The sequence below is a fragment of the Oryx dammah genome, unplaced genomic scaffold, assembly GCF_014754425.2.
Source record: "Oryx dammah isolate SB20612 unplaced genomic scaffold, SCBI_Odam_1.1 HiC_scaffold_16, whole genome shotgun sequence".
Lineage (NCBI taxonomy): Eukaryota > Metazoa > Chordata > Mammalia > Artiodactyla > Bovidae > Oryx > Oryx dammah.
In genome coordinates this window covers 17,774,364-17,788,140 of record NW_024070200.1, presented here as the reverse complement: position 1 = coordinate 17,788,140, position 13,777 = coordinate 17,774,364, and positions in this window count along the sequence as shown.

Genomic DNA, 13,777 nt, shown 5'->3' with positions numbered 1-13,777 from the left:
GAGACCTGGGTTCTATCCCTGGTTTGGGAAGATCCCCTGGAGAAGGAAATGGCAACCCACGCCAGTACTCTTGCCTGGAGAATTCCATGGACAGAGGAGCCTGCTGGGCTACAGTCAATGGGCTCACAAAGAGTTGAACACGACTGAGTGACTAACCTTCACTTTCACTTTCACAGTATACATTTAATATTCATTATATACTTACTGTACTCTATATTTAATATTAATTTTATCTGTATATTAATTTTATATTTATTATTGATTATACACATATATAAAAGCATTTCTATCAACATATAATAACTCATAATTCAATAAGAAAAGACACATGATTCAAATGGATAAAGTTTGTACACATGGTTCATAAAAATGATATAAAAATGGGTATTAACATGTAAAAAGTGAATAGCTTCATTATTCTTTGGAGCAACTAAAATTAAAGCTAAAGCAAAATGCTTTGACACACTCATTAGAGTCCCTAAATTTAAAAAAGACTGGTGGTAGCAAGTGTTGTTAAGGCTATAGAGTAAATGGGACTCATACATATTTTGTGAAAATATTTTGGTAGCTACTTAGGTAATTTAATGTGAAGGTATCCTGACTCAACGATTTGACTCCTAAGAAAAATATACTTTAATTTTAAAGTCTTCATTGAGAAAATGTCTTGTAAAATAGATCCTTTTCATTCTTTGCTACTGGCATTGGTTTCTTTCCCATGCTGTGATTAATTTGTTTTCATTTTTACATTTTGGAAGGAGCATGCAGCATGTTCAATTAGATATCTTGAACCAGAATTACTACTTGGTCACCATACTTTCATTAGTAACATGATTGAAATGTTTTTACTTTAATTTATATTCTCCTATGCATTATTTAAATGGCTATATGTCATCACATTTTATCAATGTTCCTGCCATAATGACTTCACTAAAACCTTTCCGTCTTTCCTATCATCAAATCCCAGATGTACAATGCACATTAAACACTTTTAACAATAAATCCTGCAACTCCAGGAAATTCTGAGAAACTATTTTTTTACCATACAAATGCATTTACTTCATATTGTTTATCTGATCTTCACTCAGAGTTGTGAAATTTATACAAATCGCTTCTAGATTATATACACAATTTACTTTCTATTGGTGGAAATGCTTAATCTACTATATTTGAAATAGGCATTAAACTAAGCTGTAATCAAAATTATTAAAACAAACATAAAAGAAAATATCTGAATAAAATACTTTAATACATCTGCTGGGAAGTTCCACTTCTTATGATACTGACTTACAAGCAAATTATAATAATGCTTGGGAATACATATTAAAGGATGATAAAAATCCTTAAAAAGTCAACTTTAAGAGTAATATGCACAAAAACAATAATGCAAGTAAAGTTAAAGTAAGTTTTCCTTGATTCATGAAACAGAGTTGAAACCCTGACAATCTTCCACATAAAAAGCCTCAAAAGCATATCACTTATAACTTTCATGATAGGTTTTGAATATTTTTTCTGGGTTTTCATGGATCACAATAGAAAAATCTGGAATCTCAACTCTTTTCTTGCAGGGTTTTGTGTTTTGTGATTTGTTTTTTTTTAATGCTTTATTTCTAGTTGTTGTAATTCAAACAGAATAGTGCAACATTAGTTGAAAATTTCCAGGTAAGGATGTTCCAATATCAATCTTCTAAAGTAAAACAAGACCTTGGATTCAGAAACGATGGCCTTTGAATGGTACATGTTTGCAAAGTTATTTGAGAAAATTTAGAAATAACTTCACATGAAAATATTTTCAGTTCAGTTCAGTTGCTCAGTCGTGTCCAACTCTTTGCGACCCCATGAATCGCAGCACGCCAGGCCTCCCTGTCCATTACCAACTCCTGGAGTTCACTCAGATTCACGTCCATCGAGTCAGTGATGCCGTCCAGCCATCTCATCCTCTGTCGTCCCCTTCTCCTCCTGCCCCCAATCCCTCCCAGCATCAGAGTCTTTTCCAATGAGTCAACTCTTCGCATGAGGTGGCCAAAGTACTGGAGTTTCAGCTTTAGCATCATTCTTTCCAAAGAAATCCCAGGGCTGATCTCCTTCCAAATGGACTGGTTGGATCTTGCAGTCCAAGGGACTCTCCAACACCACACTTCAAAAGCATCAATTCTTTGGTGCTCAGCCTTCTTCACAGTCCAACTCTCACATCCATACATGACCACAGGAAAAACCATAGCCTTGACTAGACGGACCTTAGTCGGCAAAGTAATGTCTCTGCTTTTGAATATGTTATCTAGGTTGGTCATAACTTTTCTTCCAAGGAGTAAGCGTCTTTTAATTTCATGGCTGCAGTCACCATCTGCAGTGATTTTGGAGCCCAAAAAAATAAAGTCTGACACTGTTTCCACTGTTTCCCCATCTATTTCCCATGAAGTGATGGGACCAGATGCCATGATCTTATTTTTCTGAATGTTGAGCTTTAAGCCAACTTTTTCACTCTCCTCTTTCACTTTCATCAAGAGGCTTTTTAGCTCCTCTTCACTTTCTGCCATAAGGGTGGTGTCATCTGCATATCTGAGGTTATTGATATTTTTCCCGGCAAACTTGATTCCAGCTTGTGTTTCTTCCAGTCCAGCATTTCTCATGATGTACTCTGCATAGAAGTTAAATAAGCAGGGTGACAATATACAGCCTTGACGTACTCCTTTTCCTATTTGGAACCAGTCTGTTGTTTCATGTCCAGTTCTAACTGTTGCTTCCTGACCTGCATACAGATTTCTCAAGAGGCAGGTTAGGTGGTCTGGTATTCCCATCTCTTTCAGAATTTCCACAGTTTATTGTGATCCACACAGTCAAAGGCTTTGGCATAGTCAATAAAGCAGAAATAAATGTTTTTCTGGAACTCTCTTGCTTTTTCCATGATCCAGAGGATGTTGGCAATTTGATCTCTGGTTCCTCTGCCTTTTCGAAAACCAGCTTGAACATCTGGAAGTTCACGGTTCACATATTGCTGAAGCCTGGCTTGGAGAATTTTGAGCATTACTTTACTAGCGTGTGAGATGAGTGCAATTGTGCGGTAGTTTGAGCATTCTTTGGCATTGCCTTTTTTGGGATTGGAATGAAAACGGACCTTTTCCAGTCCTGTGGCCACTGCTGAGTTTTCCAAATTTGCTGGCATATTGAGTGCAGCACTTTCACAGCATCATCTTTCAGGATTTGAAATAGCTCAACTGGAATGCCATCACCTGCACTAGCTTTGTTCATAGTGATGCTTCCTAAGGCCCACTTGACTTCACATTCCAGGATGTCTGGCTCTAGATGAGTGATCACACCATCATGATTATCCGGGTCGTAAAGATCTTTTTGTACAGTTCTTCTGTGTATTCTTGCCACCTCTTAATATCTTTTGCTTCTGTTTGGTCCATACCATTTCTGTCCTTTATCAAGCCCATCTTTGCATGAAATATTCCCTTGGTATCTCTAATTTCCTTGAAGAGATCTCTAGTCTTTCCCATTCTGTTCTTTTCCTCTATTTCTTTGCATTGATCACTGAAGAAGGCTTTCTTATCTCTTCTTGAAATTCTTTGGAATTCTGCATTCAGATGCTTATATCTTTCCTTTTCTCCTTTGCTTTTTGCCTCTCTTCTTTTCACAGCTATTTGTAAGGCCTCCCCAGACAGTCATTTTGCTTTCTTGCATTTCTTTTCCATGGGGATGGTCTTGATCCCTGTCTCCTGTACAATGTCATGAACCTCATTCCATAGTTCATCAGGCACTCTATCTAGCAGATCTAGGCCCTTAAATCTATTTCTCACTTCCACTGTATAATCATAAGGGATTTGATTTAGGCCATACCTGAATGGTCTAGTGGTTTTCCCTTCTTTCTTCAATTGGAGTCTGAATTTGGTAATAAGGAGTTCATGATCTGAGCCACAGTCAGCTCCTGGTCTTGTTTTTGTTGACTGTGTAGAGCTTCTCCATCTTTGGCTGCAAAGAATATAATCAATCTGATTTTGGTGTTGACCATCTGGGGATGTCCATGTGTAGAGTCTTCTCTTGTGTTGTTGGAAAAAGGTGTTTGCTATGACCAGTGCATTTTCTTGGCAAAACTCTATTAGTCTTTGCCCTGCTTCAGTCCACATTCCAAGGCCAAATTTTCCTATTACTCCAGGTGTTTCTTGACTTCCTACTTTTGCATTCCAGTCCCCTATAATGAAAAGGACATTTTTTTGGGTGTTAATTCAAAAAAGGTCTTGTAGTTCTTTATAGAACCATTCAATTTCAGCTTCTTCAGCATTACTGGTTGGGGCATAGATTTCGATAACTGTGATATTGAATGGTTTGCCTTGGAGATGAATAGAGATTATTCTGTCATTTTTGAGATTGCATCCAAGTACTGCATTTTGGACTCTTTTGTTGACCATGATGGCTACTCCATTTCTTCTGAGGGATTCCTGCCCTCATTAGTAGATATAATGGTCATCTGAGTTAAATTCACCCATTCCAGTCCATTTTAGTTCGCTGATTCCTAGAATGTCGATGTTCACTCTTGCCATCTCTTGTTTGACCACTTCCAATTTGCTTTGGTTCATGGACCTGACATTCCAGGTTCCTATGCAATATTGCTCTTTACAGCATTGGAGCTTTTGCTTCTATCACCAGTCACATCCACAGCTGGGTATTGTTTTTGCTTTGGCTCCATCCCTTCATTCTTTCTGGAGTTATTTCTCCACTGATCTCCGGTAGCATATTGGGCACCTACTGACCTTGGGAGTTCCTCTTTCAGTATCCTATCATTTTGCCTTTTCATACTGTTCATGGGGTTCTCAAGGCAAGAATACTGAAGTGGTTTGCCATTCCCTTCTCCAGTAGACCACGTTCTGTCAGACCTCTCCACCATGACCCGCCAGTCTTGGGTTGCCCCATGGGCATGGCTTAGTTTCATTGAGTTAGACAAGGCTATGGTCCTAGTGTGATTAGATTGACGAGTTTTCTGTGAGTATGGTTTCAGTGTGTCTGCCCTCTGATGCCCTCTTGCAATACCTACCATCTTACTTGGGTTTCTCTTACCTTGGGCATGGGGTATCTCTTCACGGCTGCTCCAGCAAAGCGTAGCCACTGCTCCTTACCTTGGATGAAGGTATCTCCTCACTGCTGTCCTTCCTGACCTTCTACATGGGATGGCTCCTCTAGGCCCTCCTGTGCCTGCGCAGCCACCGCTTCTTGGACATGGGGTTGCTCCTCCCGGCCACCGCCCCTGGCCTCGGGTGTGGGGGTTGCTCCTCCCGGCAGCCACCCCTGGGCTCGGGCGCCATCCCTGGCCTCAGACGTGGGGTAGCTCCTCTCCGCCACGCTGAGTGCGCCGGCCACAGCTGCCCCATGTAAATGAGAATTAAAACTCTTTGTATAGCCGAGGACTGATTGATGTCCAAACTAATCAACATTAGTATGACTTAAAAAACTTCAAAGCCTTCCTCTAAAGCAGGGGCTGAAAAAGTTGTTAGTTAATGTTTTGTCCTTAGGCCTTATCTTTTATTCTCATTGCCCTACCCATATGTGATTTTATCTAGTCTCACGAGTTTTAACTGCCACTCGTTTACAATGACTTTCATCTCTAGGTAGAAGCTTTGGACCTACATTTCCAATTGCACAATTTGACAGCAACATACTTTGTTCAAACAGTACTTCAGATCCAACGAACTTTTTCTTTCCCAAGTGTTTCTACATCAATCAACAGTTCTATTCTTTTAATCATCCAGATTATAAAAAAAACAATGTAAATTATCTTTAATTTCTTCAACCTCTTCACATTTACTCTATAAAAGATATTTTGAAAAAAAAAATTTTTGTTTTCCTACACGGGAGATCCTGTACTCACCCTTTTTTTTTTTTTTTGTCACTGCAGTCTTTGCTTCAGCCTTCTTCTACTTGAAATATATTGTGGTGGTTTAGTTGCTAAGTTGTGTCTGACTCTTGCGACCCCATGGACTGTAGCCCACCAGGCCCCTCTGTCCATGGGATTTTCCAGGCAAGAGTACTGGAGCAGGGTGCCATTCTCCTCTCTGGGAATATATTGTAATATCCTCTTAATTTGCCTGCCTTCTTTCTTGCCTCCTGATTTCCCCTCCCTCCTCCCTATATCTATATTTTGCCACTAGCCTCTTTGTCATAGCTGATCACAGATTTTAGTCTTAAAACGCAAGTATTAAGATATTTCTATCCTCAAAAGCCTTTAATGTCTTCTCCACTAATGGCCATGGATATTTATCAGAGATATTTACAGAATGGTATCTCAGTAATCACAAGCTCTCTTGCTATGTGATCTTGGCTATTTCTCATCTGAACCTGTCTCTTTCTTAAGCCACTTGAATCTAGTATGTGTTTCAGCTTTGACCCATCGAATAAAGTAGGCTTGATATAGCACCACTTCCTGGAGACACTCTTAACTGGTCTATAATATTATACTTTTTGACTCTTGAGAGAAAGTTGCTTTGTGAAAAATCTAAATCACTATACTTTTGAAGCCCAAGACAGGTAAGGAGACCTTGGATGAAGGATACCATAAGAGAGAGAGAAAGACCATTAACACTCCAGATATACAAGTGAAGATGGTATACTGGAACTGCAGCCTAAGCTGCTGCATTTGGTCCCAGGCAGGTCAGATTAGAACAAACCAGCCAAGTCCTTCCCAAACCCCTGCCTTACTAAACTGTGAACAGAATAAAATGGTTGAGTTTAATTATGTCTTGGTTTATTGTACAGCTAACTAAACAATGAAATAGCAAAGGATTAAAATATTTTACTATTTTTGCTGTGATCTGGATCAGTCATGTTTTCCAAACACATTTCTTTACTATATTAAACTTATCCCAGTTGTGCACGCATATATTAGTGTAATTGTTATTTCTTCCTTCTACTGTGAATTCACCTACTGTATATCCTTTAGAAAGGCTGTTACCTGGAACTAAAACTCTTTGTAGTGACAAAAACGCTAAAACTTAATCGTTCTTTAAGCTATAACACAAATTTTTTACCAAGTTTCTATAATGTTACTGGGTTCCTGTAGGGCAAAATTTATTTGTTCTATGAGTTTATCTGCATAATAGTATTTTCATTTAATATTTATGCCTTCCTTGCTTTTATCTCTTTATTTTTTAATGTGATTTTCCCTCCCTCATCCATATTTGTTAGGTAGACTAGGCTAGAGAGAAGAAACAATAGTCTGCTAAATGTTAGTGATTCAGAAAATAACCACCATCCAGGGGACTATTAGTGAGAGGTTTTGCACCTCCAGGGGACACAAACCTGGGCACGCTCCAGGAGATGGTGAGGGACAGGGGGGCCTGACATGTTGCAGTCCAGGGGGTCGCAAAGAGTTGGATGTGACTGGACGACTGAACAACAACAAAGTGGTCATTTAATCTAGCAGGTCTTTAATGTCTATCTAGTAGACTCATTCGGAGAAGGCAATGACACCCCACTCCAGTACTCTTGCCTGGAGAATCCCATAGACGGAGGAGCCAGGCGGGGTGCAGTCCATGGGGTCACTAAGGGTTGGACATGAATGAGCGCCTTCACTTTCACTTTTCACTTTCATGTGTTGGAGAAGCAAATGGCAACCTACTCCAGTGTTCTTGCCTGGAGAATCTCAGGGACAGAGGAGCCTGGTGGGCTGCTGTCTATGGGGTCGCACAGAGTTGGACACGACTGAAGCGACTTAGCAGCAGCAGCAGACTCATTATATCCAGTAGTTCTTCAAATACTTCACTGGATCTTCTACATCTGTCCTATAAATGAGGAAAGAAATAGCAACCAGAGAATTCCACAAGCAGTTTAGAAGTCAGGTCAAGAGGTGATATATGGCATATTTATCTACATTCCTGTGGTTAGAAGAAATCATGGAGATCCATTTCAGTGCAAGGTGAGGGGCAGCTATGCAATAAGCAACTTACACACATCCTCTTAGGCTTCTGTGTAGGAATTTCTTGAGGAAAAATATGCCATGGTACAGCTGATGTGCTATAACATATGCTTGTATTTAATTTGATCAAGAAGGTCCAGATTGCTCTTCAGAATGGCTGCTCAGAGTCCATAAACTGCAGATCATAATAATTCCTGCATTTTTTCATCATACCAACACTAGATATTTCCCAGTGTTTTACTTTCATGAATCCAATAGGCAAAAAATGATATCCCATTGTCTAATTATTTAACAGTCATTAAGTGGAAACAGTGTCAGACTTTATTTTGGGGGGCTCCAAAATCACTGCAGATGGTGATTGCAGCCATGAAATTAAAAGACGCTCACTCCTTGGAAGGAAAGTTATGACCAGCCTAGATAGCATATTCAAAAGCAGAGACATTACTTTGCCAACAAAGGTCCATGTAGTCAAGGCTATGGTTTTTCTAGTGGTCATGTATGGATGTGAGAGTTGGACAGTGAAGAAAGCTGAGCGCTGAAGAATTGATGCTTTTGAACTGTGGTGTTGGAGAAGACTCTTGAGAGTCCCTTGGACTGCAAGGAGATCCAAACAGTCTATTCTAAAAGAGACCAGTCCTGGGTGTTCATTGGAAGGACTGATGTTGAAGCTGAAACTCCAATACTTTGGCCACTTCATGTGAAGAGATGACTCATTGGTAAAGACTCTGATGCTGGGAGGGATTAGGGGCAGGAGGAAAAGGGGACGACAGAGGATAAGATGGCTGGATGGCATCACCGACTTGATGGACATGAGTTTGAGTGAACTCCAGGAGTTGGTGATGGACAGGGAGGCCTGGCGTGCTGCGATTCATGGGGTCACAAAGAATTGGACATGACTGAATGACTGAACTGAACTGAACTGTACTTGATAATAATTTTGAACTTATTTTCATATATTACTATCTTTCTAAAAACAGAAATCCTCTTCTGCACTTGCTTTTTTATAACTATGTCCTTATTTTGCACAGTGAGCACTATGTTTCCCTTTGGCCTTATGTATAGTAATTTTGCCTATAATTGTCTCTATAACTTTGACTGTGGTATATTAATGGAACAGAAATAATTAAATGTGATTTGATCAAATTGGACTATTTTTAATGATGTGTGTATTTGAATTTGTTAAAAAATTATGATTCAGATATCAGATATTTTCTTGCATTTTCTATAAATATTATAATTTTTAAATGTCTATTTTTAATGATTTGTATATTTGAAAATTTGTTAAAAAATTAGGATATAGATTCTAGATATTTCTTGCATTTTTCTTTTGCATTGTAAGTTTATCTTTCACATTAGGTCTTTTGTCAATCTACAGTGCACTCTGGAATGTGGTATTAGATAGGGCTTTGGGTTTATCTCCATGTAATGAGTCAGTTTCCCAATACAATGCCTTGAGCCGTTTATACAAAGTTTTTGTCTTTGAATTGTAAGTTCATTTTAATAATGAATTAAAGTTCATTCTTTCATTTCTGTATTTGTCCCATTAGATAACTTTCTATTTGTGTACCATACTATAAAATGTTTATTATTATGGCTTTAGAAATTCTATCCCTTTTAAAAAATATTCTTAAGGTTAAGTTAGCTATTTGTGGATCTTTTAAAAAAAAATAAATTTTATAATAAGTTTTAAAAAATCCTTCAAAATATAAAATTGCAAGGTTACGTGGGATTATATTCAATGCAAAGCATAACGGTTAATAAGTGGCCTCTTTGTGTGTGTGTTTGTGTGTGTGTGATCTTTCATGTCCTTTTGGAATTTCCAGATCTTTTAAGATCCTTATAACTGATATTATTAATACGATTTTCTACTTGTTACTTATGGTATCAGTTCAGTTCAGTCGCTCAGTTGTGTCCAACTCTGCAACTCCATGAACCGCAGCATGCCAGGATACTATAAAATTTTTTTAGTTAACTTTATTTCTAAAAACCCTGAAGAAATATTTTGTCAATAATTTAAAAAACTGATGAATGTAGATTTCTGTAAAGTCATTTCTTAATTTAATGAGTCATTTTAGTTTACAATATTTAGACATTTATAGATTTTCATATATAATATCTGTGCTCAGAGATAATGGTATTATGCTAAAACAGTAGTTATTCTGGGCATCTTATATATTTTACATATTTTTTTTAGTAAATACTTTTAAAATTAATATTCTTTTCTATTATTAATTTTAACACTTTTCATTATAAACATGTTGGCACATTTAAAATAGTTTTTCTACTTCTCTTGAGGTAATTATGTGACTTTTACTTTTAACTTATTAATGTGGTAGTTTACCAATAGATTTATCCTAATGTTAAGATATCCTTGCATATTAAAAGTAAGGCTATTTGATTCTAATGTAATATTTTTAGAAGATTGGTGGATTTAGTCATATAATATTTATTATTTTAATCAATTTATTTAATTAATAATTAAATATTCATTAAAATTTTATTTATGATTTTTGAATTATAGTTCAAAGGTAAGATGGGTCTATAATGTTATTTTCTTTGCACTGTATTTATCTGGTATTCTCTGGTGGCTCAGACAATAAAGAATATGCCTGTAATACAGGAGACCAGGGTTCAATCCCTGGGTTGGAAAAATTTCTTGGAGAAGGGAATTTCCTGGAGTGAGAATCCCAACCCCAGTATGCCTAGGAAACCACATGGACAGAGGAGCATGGCAGGCTGCAGTCCATGGACTCTCAGAGTCGGGCATGACTGAGCAACTAACACTATCTAGTATTAATATTATGATTATAACAGTCTCATAAAATGAGCTTTCACTCTTTCTTCTATTTTTTCTATAAATTTTAATTATTATCAGAGCCCTTCAAAATAGGCATTTTCATTCTCAATTTATAGTCAATAAATTTTAAATAAAAAGTATAATTTTTCCAAAGACCTGTGGCAGAGAAAAAATTAAAATTAAAGTCTGTATGATCTGAAAGTCTAATGGCTTTCATATAATTTCTATAACCTGTAGATATTCAGTAAATATTTGTGAAACTATTTTCAAAGTCAAAGGAGTTTTTGAAAGAAGGCAGAGAAGAATTTGAAGATATTTCAGAAGGTTGCTCCAGAGAGTACCCAAGATAAGAAGGGGACAGCTTTAATTTTAAGGGCCTAGCCTTAATTTTAGAAGGACTGGCCCTGGTCAGGAGACGGGTTGTCCATGTCAGCATCCTGACTGTATCACTTGCAGCCTGGCTGTTCTTGATGCCTACATTAGATTGAGCCACAGAAAATTATATTATTTAGATTTTTAGGTTTAATGAAGTATAGTTGATTTATTATTTATTGACGTATAGTTGATGGAATTCCAGCTGAAATATTTAAAATCCTAAAAATGATGCTGTGAAAATGCTGCACTAAATATGCCAGCTAATTTGGAAAACTCAGCAGTGGCCACAGGACTGGAAAAGGTCAGTTTTCCTTCCAATCACAGAAAAAGACAATGCCAGAGAATGTTCAAACTACTGCATAATTGTGCTCATTTCACATGCTAGCATATTAATGCTCAAAATTCTCGAAGCTAGTATCAGTGGCATGTGAACGAAGAACTTTCAGATGTTCAAGCTGGATTTAGAAAAGGCAGAGGAACCAGAGATCAAATTGCCAACATCCACTGGATCATAGGAAAAACAAGAGAGTTCCAGAAGAATATCTACTTCTTCATTGACTATGCTAAAGCCTTTGACTGTGTAGATCACAACAAACTGTGGAAAATTATTAAAGAGATAGGAATACCAGACCACCTTACCTGCCTCCTGAGAAATCTGTATGCAGGTCAAGAAGAAATGGTTAGAAGTGCGCAGGGAACAACAGACTGGTTCCAAAATGGGAAAGGAGTACATCAAGGCTGTATATTGTCACCTTGCTTATTTAACTTATATGCCAAATACATCATGTGAAATGCCAGACTGGATGAAGCACAAGCTGGAATCAAGATTGCCAGGAGAAATATCAGTAACCTCAGATACGCAGATGACACCACCCTGATGGCATAAAGCGAACTAAAGAGCCTCTAGGAGAGTGAAAAAACTGGCTTAAAACTCAACATTCAGCAAACGAAGATCATGGCATCAGGTCCCATCACTTTATGGCAAATAGATAGGGAAACAATGGAAACAGTGACTAACTATATTCTTGGGCTCCAAAGTCACTGCAGATGGTGACTGCAGCCATGAAATTAAAAGACACTTGCTCCTTGGAAGAAAAGCTTTGACAAACCTCGACAGCATATTAGAAAGCAAAGACATTACTTTGCCAAAAGTTTCACTAAGTCAAAGCTATGGTTTTTCCAGTAGTCACTTATGGCTAAAATGAGAGTTGGACCATAAAGAAACCTGAATTCCAAAGAATTGATGCTTTTGAACTGTGGTGTTGGAGATGATCCCTTGGACAGCAAGAAGATCAAATAAGCCCATCCTAAAGGAAATCAGTCCTGAATATTCATTGGAAGGACTGATGCTGAAGCTGAAACTCCAGTACTTTGTCCACATGATGAGAACTGACTCACTGGAAAAGTCCCTGATGCTAGGGAAGATCGAAGGCAGGAGGAGAAGGGGATAATAGAGGATGAAATGGTTGAATGGCATCACTGACTCAATGGACATGAGTTTGAGAAAGCTCCAGGAGTTGGTGATGGACAAGAGAGCCTGGTGTGCTGCAGTCCATGGGGTCACAAAGAGTCAGACACAACTGAGTGACTGAACTGAACTGGTAGTTGATTTATATTGTTGTGCCAATCACTGCTGTATAGCCAAAAGACTCAGTTATTCATATATATGTATGTATGTATGTGAAGTCACTCAGTCGTGTCCAACTCTTTGTGACCCCATGGACTGTAGCCTACCAGGCTCCTTAGTCCATGGAATTTTCCAGGCAAGAGTACTAGAGTGGGTTGCCATTTCCTTCACCAGGGGATCTTCCCAACCCAGGGATCGAACCTGGGTCCCCTGCACTGCAGTCAGATGCTTTACCGTCTGAGCCACTAGGAGGCCTAAATATTCTTTTCCATTGTGGTTTATTATAGGATATCAAGGAGAGTTCCCTGTGCTCTACATTAGGACCATGTTGTTTATCCATTCTATGTAATAGTTTGCATCTGGTGGCTCAGACGATAAAGCATCTGCCTACAATGCGGGAGACACAAGTTCAATCCCTAGGTTGGGAAGATCTCCTAAAGAAGGAAATGGCAACCCACTCCAGTACTCTTGTCTGGAAAATCCCATGGATGGAGGAGCCTGGCAGGCTACAGTCGATGGAGTTGCAAACAGTCAGACACGACTGAGCGACTTCACTTTCTTTTCACTTTCACCAACCTGAAACCCCCAGTAGATTTTTAAAATTTATAACAATATCATATGGCTTGACCCAATAGTTAATCATTTGTTTCTCTCATTTTAACTATATATCAATAGTACTGTTATTATGGTTTAGTCATTCAGTTGTGTCTGACTCTTTGGGACCCTATGGACTACATTGTAGCCTCTGTCCACAGGATTTCCCCAGCAAGAATACTGGAGTGGGTTGTCATTTTCCTCCTCCAGGGGATCTTCCCAGCTCAGGGATCAAACTCAGCACTCCTGCATTGGCAGGCTGGTTCTTTACTGCTGAGCCACCAGGGAAGCCCCATCTCAATAGCATGCATTTCCTTAATGTTATATGGTAGCCTGGATGGGAGGGGAGTTTAGGGGAGAATCGGTACATGTATATGTATGGCTGAGTCCCTTCATTGTTCACCTGAAACTATTACAATATTATAATTGTTTATACCCCAATTCAAAATAAAAATTTTAAAACATAGCATTCAAGTCCTAT